Genomic DNA, 5,163 nt, shown 5'->3' on the forward strand with positions numbered 1-5,163 from the left:
AGGAATGTGTGGTTCTGCGCGCAGCATGTGCCTGGGCTGGAGAACGGAATTGCCGACGCATTGTCACGAGGTCAGTGGGAGAGGTTTTGTTTGTTGGCACCCGAGGCAGATGAGCAAGGTTTTCAATGTCCCGGTTATGTCTGGCAGGTGATCGGGCCGGACTGGAGGGTCTAGCGATGCGGTCAGTCGCTCCGAACACGCTCAAGGCTTACGGACAAGCTTGGAGGGAGTGGGAGGAGTTTGTCCGAGGACGAAGTCAACAAGGTAAGAGCGGGCATCGGATGATGCTTTCTTTTATTTGGCAGCTGTTTGTTACGGGTAGGTCCAGAGCGGTGGTATCCCGGTACTTGGCTGGTATTTCGTTCTTTAGCAAAATCAAGGGTGTCCCTGACGTGACAAAGAGCGGGATTCTGCTTAAGGCGATGAAGGGATGGGCGCGCGTGGCGCCGACGTCGCCTGATAGGAGGCGGCCCATTGATGCGGCCTTGCTTCCGGCTGTCATCATGGCGGTTGGCGGTATCGCGTCGTCCATGTTTGAGTCGCTGCTGTTCAGTTTGGCGTTCTCAATGGCTTATCACGGTGCCTTTCGGGTTTCGGAGCTGGTGGCGCCTTCTAAGCGAGCAGATTCGCGCATGCTTCTCGAGGACGTGGTGGTGGGTGAGAGGTCCTTGCTGTGCAGATTGCGTCGCTCTAAGACGGACCAAGTGGGTAGAGGTCGATGGGTCACCTTGGTTCCGGCGCTCGAGGAGAGCATTTGCCCAGTGAGGTTGGCATTTCAGTATGCGGCAGTACGGCCCGATGGTCGGGGGTCGTGGTTGCTTCATTATGACGGTCTGCCAGTGACGAAATATCAGTTTCGTTGGATGCTGGGTCGCTGTCTGGCGAGCTTGGGCCTTCAACCCGCTGCTTTTGGGACGCATTCCTTTCGCATCGGGGCTGCGACGTCGACTGCGTCGGCAGGGTTCTCCGTGGCTGAAATCCAGGTGGTGGGGCGATGGAAGTCGTCAAGTTACAGACGATATATTCGCCCCGTTGCATGAGATGTTTGCTTGCATGTGGTTTTGTTTATTCGTAGTTGTTATAAGTCATGTTGTACAGTTCAGTACGTCCTTGTGTTGTGTGTCTGTTTGTCTCCCCGGTTTATCCTACTAAGGGATTAGCCACTCGCCGCTGCTGGCAGCGGGGGTCTGGAGTTCTTTTGCGATTTTTTGCCTGACTTGATGGACTGAATTCTAATCTACAATTCGGCTGATCAGTTCTAATCAAAGTCCCTCAGCAGGTTTTTACGCTTTCACCTCCAGCTGAGTTCTTACATGTTTTTCCCGTTTTATACCCCCCCCTCCCCCCCCCCTTTAATTTCTTATTTTAATTTGATTTTTCCCATTGTGTGTTTATGTTCTGCTTCAAATTGGCCGGAAGCTTGTGCAGATCGGCTAGGCCGTGACTTCTGCAATAAACAAAAAACAATTTTTCTTTTGGCAGATCCTTCAGGTTAATGCGTTTAATAAACACTGCTTTAGATACTTAGTAACCAATTTTTTACCCCTTTCCTTTTCTTCAGGTTGGGTAGAAGATGATTGGGCTATCTGGGTGGTTGGCCACTCTTATGTGTACTGGGCAGCCAGGTTTTTGGCCTCGGAGGGGGCACAGATGTTTCCTAGGGCTCATGGCGTTCATTGGCTTGGTTTGCGGGGGATGATGTGGAAAGATCTGAAGAGTAGATTAGTCAGTCAGGCCAGCGAGCATGGAGTCCCTAGGGTGCTGGTTGTCCATTTAGGTGGCAACGACCTGGGGAAGAGGACATCTTTGGAGCTGCGGTGGGCCATGATAAAGGATCTGGCCAGTGTGGCCGCAGCATGGACCAATTGTGTCTTGGTGTTCTCTATGATGGTGCCAAGGTTGAGTTGGCGAGGAGTGGCGGATGGTCGCCCGATTGATGAGGCCAGGCAGAAGGTGAATGGGGCGGTGGCGAAGTGGGTGTTGTCCCACGGAGGCAAAGTGGTTCGCCACCCTAGGATTCGGTTCCGAGACAGTCACCTTTTTCGGCCTGATGGTGTGCATCTGTCCAATGAGGGGATGATGCTTTTCCTGGAGGATCTGTTTCTAGTGTTGCAGGAGTTAGGTTGAGTTCATGGTGGCGGTGCGAAGACTCTGGGGAGGAGTCTTTCGCTGTTGGCGGAAAAGAACGGCAGGTTGTAGTTTGTCTTGTTAGCTGTAGTGATTTACAGTTTGGTGTGGTTTAGGCGCACTCACCTCCATCGACTTTTAAGGCCGCTCGACCACCCGTCCGGGGGCAGCGGCAGGCACCCATCAGGGTGGGTAGTCACCGTGGGGGTTGAGTTGGGCGCCTATTACCGATTTTATAGTTTGTATGTAAATTAGGATAGTTTTGAATTTTAACGTTTTTAAGGTTAGCGTCAGTTCAATAGAGCCGTTCTTTTTTCTGCCACCATATGCCGGCTGAATCGGCATGTTAACAAAATTTTCAATTTACAGGTTTGCTAATGGTTAGGGTACAATAAATAGCTAACAATTTTCTGCCAAATTCAAGTCTCCGTGTCATTATTTCTTGGTATTAGAGGTAATGAATGCTTTACTTTGAATGAAGGGGTCCACAGAGTATCATTAGGAGGTTTAGGAGAGAGAAATGACTGCATAGGAATGATAAGAGTTAAACATCCTGTGAGGGGTGGACCTAGCTGTGAGGAAAGTACAGCCTTTGGAAAAGGGGGAGGGTTAATATATATAGGGAATGCTAGGCCAGCTTGGTCTCTCTTGCTACTGAATTGCCTTCCCGCCCTCCCGCCCTGTTGATAGAGGTTCTGGCACGGAGTGCCTTGGCGTTGAATTGTTGGCTGTTTTTATCGTTGGCTATTTTGTTGGCGGAAAAGAACGGCAGGTTGTAGTTTGTCTTGTTAGCTGTAGTGATTTACAGTTTGGTGTGGTTTAGGCGCACTCACCTCCATCGACTTTTAAGGCCGCTTGACCACCCGTCCGGGGGCAGCGGCAGGCACCCATCAGGGTGGGTAGTCACCGTGGGGGTTGAGTTGGGCACCTATTACCGATTTTATAGTTTGTATGTAAATTAGGATAGTTTTGAATTTTAACGTTTTTAAGGTTAGCGTCAGTTCAATAGAGCCGTTCTTTTTTCTGCCACCATATGCCGGCTGAATCGGCATGTTAACAAAATTTTCAATTTACAGGTTTGCTAATGGTTAGGGTACAATAAATAGCTAGCAATTTTCTGCCAAATTCAAGTCTCCGTGTCATTATTTCTTGGTATTAGAGGTAATGAATGCTTTACTTTGAATGAAGGGGTCCACAGAGTATCATTAGGAGGTTTAAGACTTTTAATGAATTGGGCAGTAACCTCGAACACAGTGAGATAAGCCCATGTGGCTGACTCTGAGTCAGCCGGATCTCTGTACATATTTTCATATAGTTTTAACGTTAAGCTTTAACATACAGCGCAGATGTAAATGTAAGCATTTTTCTGTGTATCATTGCACTATTTTGAGTCTGATGGAGCTTAGTCAGATCTGTTTTTCCGTGAAGTGGGCATTTTTGGGCAGGAACTGGGCAACAAAATTTACAATAATACTGTCTATGTTTCGTAAAGCAATATATACTCTATAATCAGCTACTGTATCCATCTTGCAAAAGCCAAGTCCAAAGGCTTCCCTCATCCCTCCTCTCACAGCTCTTATTGGCTGCTTAACATATAGCCTCACTACTCCCCTAGTTAATGCTGTATGGATGCACAGGACGGTTCCCTCCTATTAGGGCCTGGTGCCAGGACTTCCCCAATGCCCCTGAGACCCCTCTCCTTCTGACCTCCTTGAACCTTTAGCGGGATGACATTGATGTGGAATTCCTTGAAGAGATGGTGATTGGCCTACACTTTTCAGGTTCTGGTATACTCAGGGCAGTAACTAGCAATGTGCCAGTGGTGCCTGGTGCACAGTGCATATGCACTGTGGGCACAGGACCACCAGCAACACTCACTCGGCCATGCTGGCACCATACTGTGGGGTCCTCCCAGCCACCCGACCTCCCGAGGTGTAGCTCAGCGCTCAGCTGCATTGCCGGCTACCCCTTCTCACATAGATAGTAGGGCAGTGCTGCAGCTCATCCACCCCCCGTGTCTTCTGGGAGATGTGACATCTTTCCCAGGCTGCCCCCAGCCCACCCACAGTGCCCTCTGCCGAGAAGAGCCACAGTTTTAGGGTAGGAAGGGGAAGTGGACTGGCGGCGGAAGGTGCTGCTCTGGAGACAAATGTAAGTATAACACACACACACTCACTCTCTTGTACCTGCCATAATGTGTAAAAGGGAGCTCTGTCTGGCATAATGTGTAAAAGAGAGCTCTGCCTGGTTTAATATGTAAAAGAGGATCTACCTGGCATAATGTGTAAAAGGGAGCTCTGCCTGGCATAATGTGTAAAAGGGAATCTACCTGGCATAATGTGAAAAAGGGGATTTTGCCTGGTTTAATGTGTAAAAAAGGGGGCTCTGTCTGGCATAATGTGTAAAAGGGAGCTCTGTCTGGTGTAATGTGTAAATGGGGGCTCTGCCTGGCATAATGTGTAAAAGGCAGCTCTGCCTGGCGTAATGTTTAAAAGGCATCTCTGTCTGGCGTAATGTGTAAAAGGGGATCTGTCTGGCGTAATGTGCAAAAGGGGATCTACTTGATGTAATGTTTAAAAGAGTGCTTTGTCTGGTGTAATGTGTAAAAGGGAGCTCTGTCTTGCGTAATGTGTAAAATGGTGCTCTACCTGGTGTAATGTGTAAAATGGTGCTCTACCTGGTGTAATGTGTAAAAGGGAGCTCTACCGGGTTTAATGTGTAAAAGGGGGTCTCTCTGGTGCAGTTTGTAAAAGGGAGCTCTGCCTGGCATAATGCGTAAAAGGGAGCTCTACCTGGCGTAATGTGTAAAAGGGAGCTCTACCTGGCGTAATGTGTAAAAGGGAGCTCTACCTGGCGTATTGTGTAAAAAAGGGCTCTGCCTGGCGTAATGTGTAAAAGGGGGTGCTACCTGGCATAATGTGTAAAAGGGGGCTGTACCTGGCGAAATATGTAAAAGAGGGCTCTACCTGGAGTTATGTGTATAAGCAGCTCTACCTGGTTAATGTGTATAAGAGGCACTACTGTGTGGAGTAATTT

Source organism: Pseudophryne corroboree, chromosome 7, assembly GCF_028390025.1.
Source record: "Pseudophryne corroboree isolate aPseCor3 chromosome 7, aPseCor3.hap2, whole genome shotgun sequence".
In the NCBI taxonomy this organism is placed as follows: Eukaryota; Metazoa; Chordata; class Amphibia; order Anura; family Myobatrachidae; genus Pseudophryne; species Pseudophryne corroboree.